Source organism: Rhynchophorus ferrugineus, unplaced genomic scaffold, assembly GCF_030347505.1.
Source record: "Rhynchophorus ferrugineus isolate W39M unplaced genomic scaffold, kcgeb_rfMv2 rfM1, whole genome shotgun sequence".
NCBI classification, from domain to species: Eukaryota; Metazoa; Arthropoda; class Insecta; order Coleoptera; family Curculionidae; genus Rhynchophorus; species Rhynchophorus ferrugineus.
In genome coordinates, this window is record NW_027472580.1 from 5025230 (window position 1) to 5045683 (window position 20454).

Below are 20454 nucleotides of genomic sequence, written 5' to 3' on the forward strand. Positions count from 1 at the left end.
AAAATAAAATTACTAGCTTTCTAGATTCGCCATTTCAAATGGATTTACCGCACGAGAAATTAACGGTCAAAAAAGTTAAACATACAGTAATGAGAGAGATTAATATTAAAAAAGCTCCTGGTTATGACTTAATTACTGGCAAAATTCTAAAAGAACTATCAGAAAAGGCTATAAAACTATTAACATTTATATTGAATTGCTACGCTACGAATTAATTACTTCCCTAGTATCTGGAAAGTAGCTAAAATATTAATGATACTTAAACCAGGAAAAATACCAGAAGATGTGACCTCCTACCGACCTATAAGTTTATTACCACTAATCTCGAAAGTTTTCGAGAAATTATACATAAAAAAACTAAACTATATAATAGAAAAAAGAACGATTATTCCAGAACATCAGTTTGGCTTTCGCAATAAGCATGGGACTATAAAACAAGTGCATAGACTTATAAATAAAATAAACGCTGACCTAAATGCCAAAAGATATTGTTCGGCTGCTTTCCTAGACATATCTCAGGCTTTTGACAAAGTATGGCATACGAGCTTGCAGGTTAAACTAAAGAAACTTCTCCCTCATCCGGACTATCAGCTACTAAAATCGTATCTCACTGACAGACATTTTATTGTAAATCAAGGCGATGAACATACCGAATTAAATCCCATATATTCAGGAGTTCCGCAAGGTAGTGTACTGGGTCCAGTACTGTATCTTGTGTATACGGTTGATCTGCCCACCACAAAAATAACTACTGAGGCAACATATGCAGACGATACAGAAATCTTAGCATCCCATAAAGATCCAGTCACAGCATCAATAAACCTACAAACCCACCTGGAGCAAATACAATTATGGTTGAAGACACGGCGCATTAAAGCCAATGAATCAAAATCCACGCATATAACGTTTACCCTGCGTAGAAGAACATGTCCACCAGTGAATATCAATCATCGTCAACTCCCCCAAGTAGAGCATGTTAAATATCTTGGTATGCATTTAGATCCACGCCTAACCTGGAAGAAACACATACTCTCTAAACGGAAACAACTGGGACTAAAATTATATCAAATGTATTGGCTCATTGGGCGCAAATCCAAGTTATCATTAGATAACAAGGTATTGCTGTATGAGTCTATATTCAAGCCCATTTGGACATATGGAATTCAACTATGGGGTATCGCTAGCAAATCCAATATATCCATCATTCAACGGTTCCAAAATAAGGTGTTGCGTGCCATTGTTGATGCTCCGTACTATATTTCAAATAAAGTGATACAACGCGATATTCCTCTAGAACCTATAACGAGTGTAATCCAACGTGTTTGTGTGAAGTACTTCGAAAGAGTGTCAGTGCATCCCAATATACTCGCTAATCAGCTAAATATGCGACGTGATAGCGAAGTGCGTAGACTAAAACGTTTAACAGCACCTGATCTGATTACTGGACATATGTAGACTTTAGAATAAGCATTAGAATAAGACTAATTAATTAAGATAATATTTTATACAGAAGATTGCTTAATGAAGTGATTTTCTACATGCCATGCCATAATATAGACAGAAGAAATACTTATTGCCAATATGACTCACGAAGAGTAATAAAAAAAAAATAAAAAAACAAAAAATCCATTAAATATTGTTTTGTCTACAGCATTTCTGGTTCTGTGTCATACTCTTCTAGCTTTTCGACTTACTTTTATCAATTTGTTAATTTCAAGCGGGTAATTTACCTCATATTTTGGTTTCTCCCTTGATGTCGGAGTAGCTTTTTTTGTGGCAGACCGAATTTGTTGAATTATATTTCGAGTGTGTAGCTCAAGATCGTGTATACTTTTGAATTTTACGTCTAAACTGATTAGTTCCTTCATTATAAGTCTATACATGTTCCATTTAGCAAATTTGTATGATTAGACTTTGTTTGTGATCAGACGATGGTTCGCACCAGCTTTCGATTTGTAATTGATTTGAAAAGATTCCTTTCAAAATGAAACAATACAGTAGATCTAACGCTTTATTACTGTCAGTGGGCCACTAAGAGGGTCGTGTCGTATATAATATTAATTGCTGCGAGTAATTCATTTCCTTTTCCAGGTGTTATTTATCGTGAACCACAAGCTGTGTATTTAACATTAAAGTCCCCTCTAATAATAGACCTTGGACCTAATTTTTAAAATAGTTTTCTGTATTGTAGTTGTGTAATTTTGTATCTTGCTGGATAATATATAGCTCCTATGTTTATTCAAGATCACTTAATGGTCTGAGCGATTTTCTAGATGTCATGTATATAATATAATCATAAAAAAATACTTATTTCGTACTAGACATACTGTTGAACCTCTAGGAATGATAATTAAAAAAAAATGAATTAATTATCATAATCAGTATCAACATTAAACTTTATTTTTTTGATAAATAGGTAAATATCAACACTTATTATTCCAAAAAAAAAGGATTACTATTGTTTCTTGTTTATTCGAAATCGAAAGAAAAAGTAGTGGGACCTAGACAAACAAAAACAAATCGCCAGATGCGAGAGCGAGCAGCAATATTCTGATTGCATGCCCTAGTTTCTTGTTTGCTGGGTCGAGCTTATTTTTAAAGCTTATTTCTACCTTGTGACGCATTCTCCAGTTATGAGATATTGTTGTATTTTTAAGACAATATAACACACGAGGCAGGTATAAAAATTATTCGAATAACCAGTTTCTATTCTTGATGCGAACTATTCTCGAGATTAAACCCGTATAGTTAAAAGATCCTCGATTTTGTACGGATTCCGAAACAAATATGTTTAAAACTTTTCTATTCTTTTTAATAGCTATAAAGACTGGTTTTTGTATTGCAAATTCAAGGCTTTTTTAACAAATTGCTTTTCAACAAATTGTGCCCAGCATTATTTTTTAAGTATTCGCTTTCTTTTCGTATTTATGGCAGCATTTATATTCGAATACCTTCAAAATTCATTCGGGTATTCAGGTAAGGAAGAATGTCTAGCAATTATACTTCTAATTTTCTTGTTGATTTTAATGAAGTTTACAATACGTGGTCAACCAATGCGGCTTTACAAAAGAAACAGTACTTGGAATATTTGCCGACGACAGATTTATTATTGAAAAAGATATAACAGGTTAATTGAAAACTCCTCGAGCTACCATAGTAATACACATTAAACATGGAAAATTTTTTTTTATTCAACATAATTCCCTCTAAGGGTGATACACTGACTATAGCGACTTTCCAAGTTTTAAATACCATTTTTGTAGTCCGATCTGTCCATTGCTTCAAAATAGCCCACAGTTTCGGCAATCACCTCATTATTCGACGAAAATTTCTTCCCAGCGAGCATTCCTTTAAGAGCTGAGACAGGAGATAGTCGCTGGTGGCCAGATCTGGAGAATCTGGTGGAGGAGGAAGCAATTCGAGGCCCAATTAATGGATTTTTGCCTTCGTTTTCATTGACTTGTGACACGGTGCATTGTCTTGGTGAAACAGAACTTTTTTTCTTCAAATGCGACCGTTTTTCGGCGATTTCATCCTTCAAACGGTCGCATATGATCATCGCAAATAATACAATGTAATAGTCGTTGTTGATGGGCCTTCCTTTTTCAAGGTAGTCAATGAAAATTATTCTATGCGCATACCAAAATACAGACGCCATAACCTTGCCAAACGACTGTTGCGGTTTTCCACCCTTTGGAGCGGATTCGTCATGTGCAGTCCACTGTCGATTAGACTTCAGAGTGAAATGATGGAGCCGTGTTTCATCCGTTGTCACATATCGATGCAAAAACTCGGGTTTATTACGCTTAATACATCTTTGTAATGTTTTCGTAGGCAACAACCTCCTTTGGGCGTCCACTGCGTTCACCGTCTTCGGTGCTCATTTCACCACGTCTAAACCAAGCATACCAATCCTTGATGGTTGATTTTCCTGGCGCAGTGCCCCGAAACTCGGCATCAAGTCAAGTTCTTGCTTCAACGGTATTTTTTCCCTTCAAAAATCAATATTTTATCAACACGCGTAATTCCTTTTTATCATTTTTTTCATAATAACTAATTTATATACGCATCTTTTGAGGGTACGGCTAATTAAAAAACATATGGATTTCATTCTAGTGGCGCCATCTATGAGTCAGACCGGGGACTTTTGAATTAACCTGTTATCTCTGCCTAAGGCTATAGAAAAAGTGCAAGTGACAATCAACAGATGGGCTAAAGGCTGGAAAATAAATTTGCATTATGATGAAATGACAAAAACCTTATATCATTTTGAGGATGCTCAATTTTTCAGGCATAATGAGAAAAATATCTCGGCGTCGGTCTTGATGTTAGATTAAATTGGAAACATCATGTTAGGCAGAACATGTAGAAAAGGTCAGAAGCAGGAAAATACTTTCAACTTGACCTAAAATCGAAGAGATTAATTTAACAGTCACATCATAAAGCCAATTTAGACCTATGGTCTGCAAATAAGGGGTTGAAAAATAAAACACTAAACCTGTTAATAATCAAAGGTCGCCAAAACAAAGTTCTTATCGCTACGTAATCAACGAAGAACTGTATGATTTCGTCTTGAAGCGTGTAATAACGTTACAAAATCACAGCAATGTGGAAGCAATACAGCTACTAGACAACACGCACGAACTCAAAAGAGTTAAGCGAACCAAACCACATACACTTATGTAGTTTTAAGTGTAATTCTTAACATTAATTTAAGTAGTTTAAATTTATTCTAGTTTGGGAAATACATACTAATGTATGTATCTTAATTTAGATTGAACTTGAGTCATAATATTCGTTGTATTTGATGATCTTTTGTTTAGAAAATGACCAATGATCGATAGAAATGATCATTTCTATATGCGTACTTTTGATAAAATTGATTCATTAAGATTTCTGTAATATTTTCAACGACTCAACAAACAAAATTCTATTTTAAATACAAGATTCCATTTCCAATGCAAAATTATATCTTGTTGATGCTTTTAATGATTACAAAATTTGCAAAACACACTTGAAATTATCTGATACAAGATAGTATGATCTTGATGATTGACGCATTCTGGCTGGCTCCTTCTGTGCATGTGGATTTCACTAATGTTTTTCTGGAGCATATAGTAATTTTCACCGATTCCATGATCTTATATCTCAAATATTCAGTGCCTAGTACACAAGCATGGTGTTTATGAGAATGTTTAGGTGGCTTTTCTGTTAATTTTATACTTACATTATCCCTGGATTAGTTAATATAATCATTTGTTACTTAACGGAGAAACTTAGCAGCTGACAATACGCGTGTGTAAAGTATGAATTATAGGTAAAATGTTTTAATTTAGTAACACTAATTTTGTGGATTGCTAAGGTACGAAAGTTTATTTATATAAAATAATATGAAAACACTGACCTAGCTTCGGTAAGTGCGATATGCGAAAAGGACTGTCGAGTCGGGTACTGTTAGAAATGAAAAATATATTGAAATTTATATAATTACCAGTGTCCTGAAAATAACATCAAAGGTATATTGGGTAAACACATTCATGTTGTCTGTTTTTTTTATAAGAGAAGCAGCTTTACCACAACTATAACAGGAAAAATATGAGTGTAACTGATGAAAATTATTGTATGCTTACATCTGGAATTACTAATTATTTGCTAATTATCTCGTTATATTTTCACTTACTTGTTAGTTGCTTTTATAAATAGTTATGAAAATTTGTTGAAATTTAGAAAATAAAACAAAGCACTAGCTTTTTATTCGCAATAGAAGAAATGACGAAGAAAAAAAAAAAAAAATATATATATATATATATATATATATATATATATATATATATATATTTATTATATATATTTACAGTCACACAATATTATTCTTGTTATTTTATTCTGTTTAAAAAGAGATAGAATGCTGTTAGAGAAGTTCGAAAATGTAACGGAATGAGCCTGTAAAAGTTGTACGTTTGCCAAACGTCTGAAAATTCTTCAAAATATTATAATTACGGGTTATAAACCGGCAAACGTTGTTTTAATGCTATCGTAGGAAATCATGTTAAAGAATGAAGTATTTCAAATTGTTACTCGGTAAATATGAATGAAATATTTATTTGCATTTTATGTAATTTACTTTTTTAGAAATAAACTTGGGAAATGATAGTAGATCAGATTACTGAATGTTATGGCCACAGAGTATTACGGCTTCCTCCGTCTCTCACACTGCATTTTTAATTCGATTGAGTTGATATGGGATATTGCAAAGAATTATTCCAATAGATATTCAGGTCGAGGAGGATATTCAAACCCGAAATGTCCGAATTTAGGGAAAGAGGCACTGTCGGAAATAGAAGCTTCGGTTTGTGTGAGCGCGATCAGACACATTGAAGAACAAAATGACAAATGGTAGAATATTGAGCAAGTTTTTAATAGATTGGAAATGAACAACTTGGTTATTAACTTAACTAGTGTTTCAAAAAACGCGCCTAGAACTCTACCGATACTAGTGTGGAAAAAGCTCGTATGTATATACGAGTTACGAAGTCTAAATTTGTATCGAGTTAATGGCATTTGCAGGAAGTTTTATTTTTTTACCTTAATTCAAAGAAAACCGTGACTAAAAGTCAACCAATGCTGTTTGAAGCTCATGGCAACTAACTAGCAACAACAGAAAACTGGTTTAGACGTTTTAAAAGTGGCGAGATTGACACCGAAGACATAGAGCGTTCTGGACATCTAAAGAATTAGAAGATGAGGATTTGAAGACTCGATGAAACCATCAATCGGGATTCGCTACTGACTACAACTGATACGTTTGGGCTCGGCAGTGCGCGAGAAACGACCGGGAAATGAACAAAGACACAACAGTGTTAAGCTTCAATATGACAACGCTCGGCACATGTTACGAAACCGGCGAAAATATGTTTGGCAATTCAAAAGTTTCATGGTTTTTTCGAGACGGAATCCGTAAATTGCTTGACCGAGCGGAAAAACTGGCGGTTATCGATTAACTAATTAAATACATTGTATCAATTTCTCACAATAAAGCAAAAGCGAAAAACAATTGTAATCGCATTGTGATGAATTGCATTTTAATAATAATGCAAATATGCAAATAATATCGCTAACTAATATAACTAATATATATTTATATATATATATATATATATATATATATATATATATATATATATATATATATATATATATGAATGTTCCTCCATTTCTTCGTCAATTATGGACTGAAATTCTTTTTTTATCCGAAATAATGCCCCTCCGAGGTGATCCCATTCGAGCCAAATTAGGATCAGATGAGGGGAAGGGGTGAAATTGAGGAAAACCTCAAATTTCAAAGGCACGTATAATGTTTTGACATATTTATAATCCAAAATAATCAGATATTTGGGTATAATGTTATTGCTGAACAGAAATGACGCAAAATCGAAAGTAGTTCAGTGTAAAAGCCGTTCGTTTTGCTTTTCAAGTACTAACCATATCATATGAGAAGTGGCAGAAACATGGTAGGCAGCTGTTTATATGGTCTAATAGTTAGAACGTTAAGCTCACACGCGGAAGTCGCGGGTTCGATTCTCAACAGAGCAGCAACCTTCTTTTTTCTAGTTTGGTTTGAACATTTGTCAAAGCACCTAGACTAGTTAGCGAGCCCCAGTGTCTGAAACCAACCTTATTTTCATTCATTGTTTCTTTATACCTATTTTTCTCATGCGGGCTGTAATTTTACTTTGGCTATCCATTGTAATAATTAATAAAATAGCTGCACAATTTATTAAGTAAATATCTAACACTAAAAGGAGGAAAATAAAATATTTTTAAAGAAAAAAATTGAACTGACTTCAGAAAACAAACAAGGAACTCACTAAAATGTAAAAATAATCAAACTTAGACTTAAAAAAAAACCTTTTAAAATAAAATCTGTACATAAATATCATTGTAACAGCTAAACAAAAACCTTATTTAAACTATCTACTACACGTATTTTATATTCTACTAATACACACAATTTAGCTTAATATCTACCTAAACCTACTTATTTATTTACAATAATTATTTAATATAAAAATAATAATATAATTTTATGTTATATACACAAAAACAAAAAGTAAACAAAACAAATCTAATTTAATATAACTATTTGGGCACGGTACCGACTTCAAACTGATTTTTATATAGTTATTACAAGGATTATTACGTATTTTTGTAGTTAAAAGTCTAAGTTTGATTATTTTTTACATTTTACGTAATATATTTTAAAGTCTCCTTTTACCAACTGTGAGTTTATCTGGACTGGGCCTAAAGTTTAACGTGGGTTCCGAACCACCGTCCTCAGTATTAAGCCTACCGACTGGCCAACTTTAGAAGTCATCCCAGAAGACATCCGGTCTTACCCAGCCTGGTTACTGGCGTGACTGGGATCATTTTCCTTGTTGGATTTTACCCTCTTGCCTAGAACATTCACAAATTTTAAACAATCACAAACATAAATTTACGACCATGCCCCAACACTCGACTCGAACCCGCGACTATCGCAATAGTAAGAGGACCGTCCCATCGCCTTTACTACTGCGCCACCAAGCCGGCCTTTTTATATTTTAGTGAGTTCCTTACTTATTTTTTGAAGTCGGGTCGATTTTTCATTGTAAAAATATTTTTTGTTCAAATAATTGTTCATCCAATGTATAGAGGGCAGGTCCGTCAAATAATCTTGACAATTCCATCAATATCCGGCACCTTTTCACAGAGCGTATAATTGCAGAAATATTCCTTCCTCAAAAACTGAAATTAGTCATAATCCCAGTTAATCTAAGCATTCAAATTAAGTTATTGTTTTCAATTAATTAAAACATTAATTCAACCCACATTTTAGTGATTAAATTCGTAGTGTAATACCCTAAAATAAGGACTCGCAAGGTCGCGTAATAATTGAACAATTTAATCTGCCACGTCTAGTATAAAGTTAATTAGCTGGCCGACGAAGAATTCGCGAAATGTGGCAAAAGAATGACATCTCCACTAATTGCGTCATTCTTGATATTCTTTCTCGCCTTTAGTCGTAGTTTGCAGCGGATCTAATTCATTAGATCATTATGAGGTAATGATCATAATTAAGCTGGAAAAGAACCGGACAGGTCTGTCTTACAAATTAATTTAGTTGTGAGATAGTTGAGATGATAAGTAAAGTTGTGAAAAAGTTGTCAAGTAATTTTATTTGCAACTGTCGGGTTTAGAGTTAACAAGAGGTAGAAATACGAAAAATGTTCAACCTTTTTATTTAATTTTACTTCTAAAAATGTTACTTCTAAAATCACATATTTTGACCCTTTATAATAGTTTTATTTTCGATAATAGATGCATTCATTTTGATCATTGATACCTATTTGTGAAAATGCGAGGTATCAATGTAAATAGTTGCTGAATCTAACAGATTTGACATTTCCCTACGTAAAAAAAAGAGTTTTACATTTAGTATTGATAAGTCATTCAGTATATTCTGCCCTAGTGTAGACAGTGTCTATCTTTTCTATATAAATATAGAAAATCTTTATATCTATATATGTCTTTAATATAAATCAACAATTCACTCTTGTTGGGTGAAGAAGAGCATTCTTTTATGATTTATATATCATGAGGTGGAAAAAAGCTATAATTCTTACTTTATATTATATAAAAACGATTATAAAACCTTTATCACATATAATATAAACATATATTGAAATATTTTAGAAACATGTAACGTGTACCATATAACATATATACATATGTTAAATATATAATATATATATAACACATGTATATATAACACAGCCTAACACATGTTCTTCAGCTGTCGAATCATTAGTTTGTGAATTATGGCATTTTGAGTGAAGCAACTTTTGTTATTGTGAAAAAAATTAATAAAAAGGAATTTCGCGTGTTGGTAAAGTAGTGCTCTTTGAAGGGAAAAAAATACAGCTGAAGCAAAAACTTGGCTTGATGCCGAGTTTCCGGACCCTGCCGCAGGAAAATTAACCATCAAGGATTGGTATGCTAAGTTTAGACATGGTGAAATGAGCACCGAACACAGTGAACGCAGTGGACGCCCAAAAGAGGTTGTTACCGACGAAAACATTAAAAAAATTCGCAAAATGATTTTGAATCAACGTAAATTGAAATTGATGAAATATGCTAGCAGGCACGCTAAAGATATCAATTGAAAGTGTACATCATATCATTCACGAATATTTGATTTTTATTTTCTTGAAATTTTCAAAAATACAGAATGCTTGGTTATTAAACTGTTAGTTTAAATAAATATAATGTATTTTGTCCGATTTTTTTATAACATCTTTATTAAATACGCTTAGTACAATCTTAATTTACAATTAATTTATTACTACTTTTCCTATGTACTTGGATTAATTAACAAGCAAGACGAGTGTGTGAAAATACATCAGTATATATTCCTCAATTATAAAATTATAATTATTTATTAATTATTAACTTATAGCTATAGTTTACACTAATATTACACACTAAATGTTCACACAAGTTCGTATGGTTTTGTTCGTTTCAATTTCCTGACATCCTGCGCGTTGTCTAGCAGTTGTATTTCTTCCACGTTAGTATGATTTAGTAATCTTCTTTCGTGTTTCAAGGCGAAATCCTGCATAACTTAGCAAATCCATTTGATTTCCAGGTCATCGTGCAATTCTTCATTGGTTACATAGCGATAGGCATTGGTAATCAATCTGGTTCTAATGTGTTTTGCTTTTTGTCTAACGTGATGCATTTTGTCCAATTTGTGGAGATTTATAATATAATTCACGCTTTTTTTTATTTTATTTTAACTAAGTATATTAATTATATATATGTCATTACCATTAGAATTCATTACACCAAAGTATCGTTACTTATTTACCGAATGAGATTCTGAAATAACTTTCCCTTAGAATCGTTTACTCTTTACTATCTATCTATTTTAATTTATAATAATTAATATTATAATTAGAATTTAATATTAGTAATTTTAGAATTTCATATTGAGTCTATTTGTCTAACATGCTGTTTCCAACTATTGAGATAGATAGAACCGGACATTGGTCAAGTGTATATAATTAGGTTTCTGTCTTTTTGAAACAACGCAAAATTGACATAGACAGATTTAGAACTATTAAGTTGTATTGTGCAGTCTCTAAGACATTGGTGGATCTTGTTAACTGCCAATGGTAGTAATTCTATAACTCTAAATAGAGATATATCTTTCGTCATGTCATCTATCTCATGGACAAATGCTCTAATCCTATTTCTATTGGTGTTGAGATATATGATACTATTGAATAACTTTGTATTCATTGTTTTTATAAATTTATGATCAAATACTATATTAATAAATTAATTAAATAGGTACATTTTCGTCACCTCTTCTTTGATGACCAACATTCATATGAGGCGTGTGAAATTTCAGTGGTGACTCAAGCATATATTTAAAAATTACACATATGTAAAACACATTTTGGATATTCCTACATAGTAAAAGGCCCCATTATATATGTGGGTAAATGGATTCGACGAAACTGCAAGAAAACACAACTTTCATATTGATTTGTATTGTAAACTGTCTAAAACAATTAAATAATGGATTTAAATACATTTACCAGACATTGTTTACCAGCCGTGCTAAGTAGTTCCCAAATAAGTCCATGTGTAGGTAGATCTATTTACTTTTTAAGAGTGATTTATCTTCATATATATTCTGTATATATAAAGAGTAATTATAAATCAGCAGATATCAAGGGGCTATACTGCATTTAAGTCCTATTGATTTAAATAATTCTTTTTTTTTATTATTAAATAAACTTTTATACGTATATTTATTACAATCTAATGTTCAATAAGTAATTTTATACCCATTTTGCACACAGTGTTTCACATTTTGCAAACAGGCCGAAAAATATATATGTATATAAACACCTTGTTCTTGTTAAGAGTTGTATAAGTTGACTTTATCTCTCTATCTTTATCTAGAGTATTTAAATGAAGCTGAATTGGTGGTGATATCTGTATTTTAATTGATAAGTGATCCTTGATTTTATTACGAAAGTTGGCATATAAACTAAAAAAGCAACTTTTATAGTTAGCCATTTTGCAAACGTAACAGAAACAGAAACAAGCACTAGATCTATAAATAAGGCAACAACGTGTTCAAGGTAATAACAAGTGATGATAGATTCAAACTATATCACAAGTGATTTTGAATTATAATTAATTCTAAATCGATTATTACTTGCCCCAATTGATATTATATGATTTGCCGGAATAGTACAATCATTGCAATTTTCAATATAATTGATTATAATACACTTTCAGCACAAAACTTACACAATTAACATTAGAAGTATATAATAACCCTAAAATAATAGCATGGGAACTCAAAGAAATGGGTTATAGTGGTTGAGTCTAAAGTGAAAAGTAAAGGTATTTTGGTTCATAAGAAACGTTAAAAAGATGAAATAGAGTAGATATACGCAATACAAACAACGTTAGAAGTCTGTTTATAATTGAGAAGTATAAAACTGATTTAATTAAAGTAATAGCATGATATAAGCACGTGAACGCTGAAATTGTAGCGCTCTGATATATGTCACAAGACGTTTATCTATTTATTGTCCATCATTATGTAAGCAATTATTGCAAATATTTAATTTAGTTCCAACATATTGCAGCTAATTGAAAAACATCTAATATATATTACTTGATGGATGCCTCAAGCAGAATTAGCTAAATACCTCGGCATACATCTCGATGGTAGGTTATATTGGAAATATCATGTTAGACAAAAAGCAGAGCAGATTAAACTCAAAGTCAAGTAACTGTACTGGTTAGTCAGAAGATATTGGTCAATTATTAAACCAATTCAGACCAATGGGGTGCAAATATGGGGATGCACTAACACATCAAACCACACACCATACAAACTTGTTTAGGATTTAGTGTTTAGTGTATTCTTAACTTCAGCTTAAATCTTTCAGCCATATTTGAATTTGGGAATTATATAATGATATATTAATTCCGTACTCGTCTTGCTTATATATCAATGTGTAGCGACCTTGAGGCATGTCGAATTTTACATCGTGGAATAACGGTCTACAAAATACCCAGAAATATAATCTCAGATGTTGAACACGGGCGGGGTGCCAGCAGCGCCAATTAGAACCTGATAACGAATAGCTGGCGGCAACCCCAAGACGTTTATCTGGGATGTGATTGAAGGGTATTGCGATTCATTCAGTGCTCAACCCTCGTTTGGTTTAGATGTGCCACCATCGACTGCCCAAGCCGTTTTATTATTTCTATTTTTCACATTCGTATATAGCCAATAAATAACGGCCACATAATGTAAACACCATTGTTTCATTTCGTTTTACCTGCATTCACCGAGCCCTACCCTAAAAAGCATTTACCCTAAAAATGCAAGTACTACAATTAATTTGTAAATGAAGATTATAATAAACATATCTACTGTAAGATGTATTTTAGTATAAAAACATGTCAACAGATAGCGTTATATAATATTTAAGGTTTGGTTCAGAAAACCACTATTTAATAAACTAAGGTTTATTTGGACTTGGCCTATAAGTTAATGTGGGCTCAAAACTGCAAACTGTCCTCGGTATTAAACCAACTCTGTATTAAACCTGATTTATAGCCAACTTATGCACTAGCCCAGAAGATATTTGATCTTACCTAGTCTTATTGGCGTGACTGGGATGATTTTATGGAGTTCCCTATACTTTACCAACTAGAATAAATGAGCAGTAGCATTGACCATTGCACTACTCTCTAGCAAATATTTTATTCATACTAATTATTTCTCTCACTTAACTTAAATCTTATGGATGTTCTACTTTTTTATATGTACATATATCCGTTATGTGTTAAGACAAACGCTGGGAATAAATAAACAATACTCCCAGCAGCACAAGATACAGTAATCCATTTTTACGTAATTCAAAAACAATTCTTAACGAACTGCGTTGATAAAATGAGCATAATAAAATTTTGCAATAATATATCAATTATTTATATACATCGATAATATTAACCTTTATAATTCAAGCATTTATTAACTCGCATAATTGTATCACAGTTATTTAAGTTCGTGATTCTAATTCAATCAAATCAAGGACCAATTATTTTCAGTACTACTTTCAAATATCTCTTATTGTCATAGTTTTTCGTAATGTTTTCTTCTAATGGTGGACGTTCTTTAAATTCCAACAGTGATTCATCTACAATATTAGAAATTATTTGTGAGTAATAGGAGATATTTCGGAGACACAGGGTATAAGCACATAGTTTAGTGGCTAGATTTTCGACAAAATGTTTTCGAATAACTTATTGTTGTTTCGTTTTGTTTAGTTCTAACTTGTTCTTTTTTTTTGAACATATTATTTTTCTAGCTATAAATAGAATTATATGAACGTTAAATAATAAAAATGTTTTCGTTAAATATAATAATAGCATTATAGACTATACTTTTTTGTATAAATACAAAACATCATATCGAAAACCTCACCAACCTGATTTAAATTGTTTGAGTAATTGCTCTTTTGTTGTTTAACTAGTTTGTGTATAAACATAAACACTGGACAAGGGATCAGGTACATAGTATTATGGATGTAAAGAAAACATATATATATATATATATATATATATATATATATATATATAATCTAGCAGCAAAATACTAGGATATGATACTGGATGCCAAGTTCTTGTGGAAAGAATATGTTAAAAAGAAACTAGTAGAACTTTGCATGATGATAAAAAAATTGTGGTAGTTGCTTAGATCGCAATCCGAATTCATATTACATACACCAACATATCAAAATACCTTTATATGACCTTGGACACCAAGTTCAGATATAATGAGTACATAACAGGTCAATTAGAAAGTCTCCGGCCTGACACATAGATGGCGCTAGTATACTTAAATCGTTATGATAGCGCTAGTATGTTTTTTAGTTAGCTCTAATCCTCAAAAGATGAGTGTATAAATTTGACAGCTGTCGGATCATTAGTTTGTGAATTATAACATTTTGAGTGAAGTAACTTTTGTTATTGTGTAAAAGATGGGAATCGGAAAAAAGGAATTTCGCGTGTCGATAAAATATTGCTTTTTGAAGTGAAAAAATACAGTTGAAGCAAAAACTTGACTTGATGCCGAGTTTCCGGACACTGTCCCAGGAAAATCAACCATCAAGGATTGGTATGCTAAGTTTCGACGTGGTGAAGTGAGCATGGAAGACGGTGAACGCAGTGGGCGCCCAAAAGAGGTTGTTACCGACGAAAACATTTAAAAAATCGACAAAATAATTTTGAATGATCGTAAATTGAAATTGAATCAAATAGCAGACACTCCAAAGATATTAACTGAACGTGTACATCATATCATTCACGAAAATATGGGTATGAGTAAGCTTTGTACAAAGTGGGTGCCGCGCGACCTTACTTTTCACCAAAAATAACGAGTTGTTGATTCGGAACAGTGTTTGAAGATTATCAAGCGTAATAAACCCGAGTTTTTGCGTCGATATGTGACAATGGATGAAACATGGCTCCATCATTTCACTTCGAAGTCCAATCGACCGTCATCCGAGTGGACTGCATACGATGAACCCGCTCCAAAGCGAGGGAAAACGCAATAGTCGGCTGGTAAGGTTGTGGTGTCTGTATTTTGGGATGCGTATGGAATGATTGTGATTGACTACCTTAAAAAAGGAAGGACCATCAACAGCGAATATGAGATAGCGTTATTGGACCGTTTGAAAGACGAAATCGGCGAAAAACCGCCGCATTTAAAAAAAATTGCTGCTTTACCAAGACAATGCACCGTGTCACACGTTAGTGAAAACGATGGCAAAGATCCATGAATTGGGCTTCGAATTGCTTACTCATCCACCGTATTCTCCAGATCTGGTCCCCAGCGATTATTTCCTGTTATCAGATCTCAAAACAATGCTCGCTCGGAAAAAAATTTTCATCAAATGAAAAGGTGATCGCCAAAACTGAGGCCTATTTTGAAGCAAAGGACAAATCGTACTACAAAAATGGTATCGAAAAGTTGAAGGGTCGCTATAATCGGTGTATCAACCTTGAAGGGAATTATGTTGAATAGTAAAAAAGAATTAAAGCCAAAAAAAATGTGTTATACTATGGTAGGCCGGGGGCTTTTCACAATTGACCTGTTAAAAAAGAAATGAAAAGAATTCAACATTAAGTTCAGGAAAATTGATAGCTTGGCCGAAACTCCGAGTTATCTATTGACAACAAGAATGTTTTATACAAGCAAATACTAAGACCAGTGTAGAGCTATAGCATTTAGCTGTCGGGCAGCGTCAATGACTCCAATATCCAAGTGATTCAAAGATTCCAAAGCAAACCGCTGAAGTGTATTATAAATGAGTATTGGTATGTACGCGTTTGTGACCTGCATCCATTAGGTCACCATCATAGACTTTATCAGAAGATTTTCCATCAAGAAATTCTCCAGAACCAAGTCAACAGGGAAGTGCTCATACTTTGATCATATTAAATTCATAATATCAATAGATGCCACAAACAGAATAATCACTCTTAGTAAGGGTTGTATATTTGCAACATATTATGTATTAATACAGCGAAAAATTAATCGTTATTCATTTAAAAAATATAAAAATAATATTTATTGTATTTATATTTTATGTAACAATTAAATTGAAAAAATGTAAATATATTTTAACCACATTGTCGATAGATATAAACAATATAGTACTTTGTTTAATTATATATTATTAAAGGACTAGTTTATATTATACATATACAAGTAATGCAATTTATTTTAAACATTTTTACTAAACTACTAAGAGCACATTCGAGAAGCATTAGATACCAAACATATTCAAATCAACTTAATTTACATGGAATTGTAGTTTGGTACTCATTAAAGAAGTTAATTTGCTTTAATTGACTCTAAATGAATTGTTAGCGCTAATCAATTTAAATTGATTTGCGGTTAAAAGCTTTTAATTGGTGGAAATTTGGTACATACATTCATGTAAATGTTGAACGCTAATATAGTTCTAATCATTTATGTGTTACTTATCAAAATGTGTTACTATTTGTTTATGTTGTAATAACGATGTAAAACCCAAAAAGATTTTGTTTGTTCTTTAGTCGATTTTTTTCTACATATTCTGAATTATTAATGTAAGGGTTGAATTTTATATTTCGGGACAATATATACAGAATATATACAGCAATAATTTGAAAGTCTGTTAATTACTGTTCTTTTCAAATATATATATATATATATATATATATATATATATATATATATATATATATATATATACATATATATAGTGTCTGCAGATGTGGGTGATGTGAAATAACAGTAAACAAATGACTATTGAACTCAAACTCGACTGAAAAAAGGTCAGAACATTTTACCATAACTGTGCTTCTTTAAAAGTAATTTTTATGCCTGCAAACCTGCATTTATCAGCAGGGATTGGACGCAGCAAGAATTAATATTAAACAGTCGCCTGTCAGACTTCCTGACTTATAAGCAACCAAACACGTGTTGGTAGATAAACTCTTACAATCCGAAGGAATTGGTGTGAGTAATCAGACGTTACTGAGCGCACCAAATACACAATTTAAAATATATGTTTGGGAATTCTGTGGTAATGACATCGCTAAAAGTGAGTTAAGCAAAATCTGAATCTAAATCATCTAATATAAATTAATACAAATACGCTAATTTGTATTCAAAACTATAAAATATTGGTTATATTACAGTTATTTGAACAAAAAACACAATACACGGAAAGTCTTTTATATTTGGGGATTTATTATTCCATGTCAAAATATAAGTGGTAACATTTATATCAATGTATCCAACAAGTTTCAACCATGAATAGAATCAGACTATTAAATAATATAACAAAATAAATACCAAAAAAGAAAACCTACGATATAGGCGACGTTGGAATCTATTGTGAAGATGATTGAGTCAACAAAAGGGTAAATACCTAAGCTCTGCTCTTCTTATTACTCACAAAATGAATGGAACTAGCTTTTATGCCAGGTAGGCAATGGGCACATATAAATTTATGCACCAATAAATTATTGTACAATTTTGGATGAAGGTAGCATTATTACAAATTAAACATTGTTACAACTGATAAAATTGTAAATATTCGCTACCTTTTATCGTTATTTTTTATTAATATATTAAATAATATGCCATAAAAAATTTAAATTAATTAAATTTAAGTTATTATTTCAAATTATTAGTTTATTATATGTTTTATATTTATTTCTTATAAAATACCATTTTATTTAATATAATTAAAACATCTTTAAGTGTAAATATAGTTGGAAAAATTATTATACATCAAAAGTTCCTTAACTTTTATTCAATGTTGTTTATAAAAATGTTTCCTAATTAACATTATATATATCATAGTTGAATTCAATATTTTTGTAATAATTTATATTATTAAAATTATTAAATTTTAGATGAGACAGGTGTCATAAAAAGTGTACTAATTTATAGTTTATGTTGTGATTTAACTCAATTTTGCAAGATACCGTATGTTTGAATTGCAATAATAATAAAAGCAAGTTGTAAAATGCCATAAAGCAAAAAATTAAGGTTTATATCAACAATATTCTCAACAATATAAGTATATTAACGTTAATATATAGTATATTTATAAATACAAGTAAAAATATTAAAAAACAAATGAAATTAATTTATTTCATTATGCAAATTCTTTATATTTTCTCCAATTTTATAGTAAATATTTTCGTTTACAAACATCAACTTAGACAAAAAGCAAAATACATTAGAAAAAAAACAACTATACCGGTTAGTCGGAAGATACTGTCAACTTGATCTAAAATCAAAGAGGTTGATTTATAAGACAATCATAAAGTCAATTTGGACCTATTATAGGGTTGCACTAACAATTCAAATCAACTAGTAATCCAACGCTGTCAAAAAAGGTTCTTCGATTGATTACCAATGTCTATCGCTACGTAACTAATGATGAACTGCACGATGACCTGGAAATCAAATGGATTTGCGAAGTTATCCAAGATTTCACCTTGAAACACGAAAGAAGATTACTAAATCATACATGGAGAGCGCGCAGGATATCAGGAGATTGAAGCGAACCAAACCATACGAACTTATATAAAGTGCATACCATTAGTGTAAACTATAGCTATAAGTTATTATAATTTTATAACAGAGGAATACATATTGATGTATTTTCTTGTAGTCGTCTTGCTTGTGAATTAATCCAAATAAAAATGAAATGTAGTAATAAATTAATTTATAATTAAGATTGTACTAAGCGTATCAAATAAAGATGTTATAAAACAAAAAAAATCGTTTACAATAATAACTATATATACATTAATTATTTATATTTTGCAGTATTGTTAGTAATGTCTTAAATTTTGTTTGCAAAAAGTAAGTATACTTTAAATAATCTGATTCATTTAGAAGTTATAATCGACTGCAAGTAAGATATATTAAATAAAACAAGAAAACTATATGAAATTAAATAGAATTGTTTGCTTTTGAACAATTTTAAAGTTTTTTTTTAAATTTGTTAATTATCTATGACTATTATTTGTTCTGATAAGCTCGATTAATTATAATATGAATAAAACATATTCTGAATGAGATGAATAAATACATTAAATATATTTGCATATATTTAAATTTATTAGAAACAAATAATTATACCAATAATTTTACATCATCTCAAATTATTTAAACAACAAATGTTATTAAAACATGAAATAACATTTATAAAATACATTATTTTCGTTTTCTGTTGCGTGCAATTTAATCAAACATTACATTCGATTTCAAAGGACTTCAGTTAAAATAAATACATTTATTAATGATCGTCGACAATATTTATTTGTCGAATAACATAAACTGTGTGTAATTGAGCACTCACCGTACTTTTTCTTCTTCAGTTTGGAAGCTTTCCGTAATCCTTTAACAATAACACACCCTTATAGTCGCCGTAAAGCCACTAGCAACCGAAAAGCTCGAAAGCGGGTACACAAAACACCATAACATAACCTCAAAGCTTCACCTGCATCGAATATAAACACTACGCCACCTGTTTTTCGTCATTTTATTCAAATATCCGCTTCCATACCGGTAAAGACGATAGTTAGCTGTCGACAAACGTCCCGAAGCGACGCATTTTACCCAAAAAAATCGTCGTCGAACCGACCGTGATGGAAACGAAGCATAAAAAAACGTTAATTTTTCAGCGGAGAAATAAACAAAAGTACGCGCTTGCGACAAAGTTTAGCGCTGTTAAACTGAAGTCGGTAAGAGTCGGCCAAGATTCAGGTAGGTACCCAGCTCAGACGTTGAACTTTAGTCCC

The 20454-nt window shown here is 31.4% G+C and overlaps 1 protein-coding gene across 2 annotated transcripts in view; it reads right to left on the minus strand.

Annotated features, from left to right (window-relative positions):
* The window catches only part of wake (ankyrin repeat and fibronectin type III domain containing protein wide awake), a 429559-nt gene that overhangs the window by 307079 nt on the left and 102026 nt on the right, over positions 1 to 20454 (minus strand). The window contains exon 1 of one of the 2 annotated variants that reach the window (XM_076414745.1): positions 20013 to 20274. The exons of the other annotated variant lie outside the window; for it this stretch is intronic. The gene's annotated coding sequence lies outside the window, so the exon portion shown is untranslated. Of the gene's footprint in view, positions 1 to 20012; positions 20275 to 20454 lie in introns of those variants that run through there. 2 annotated transcript variants of the gene reach the window in all.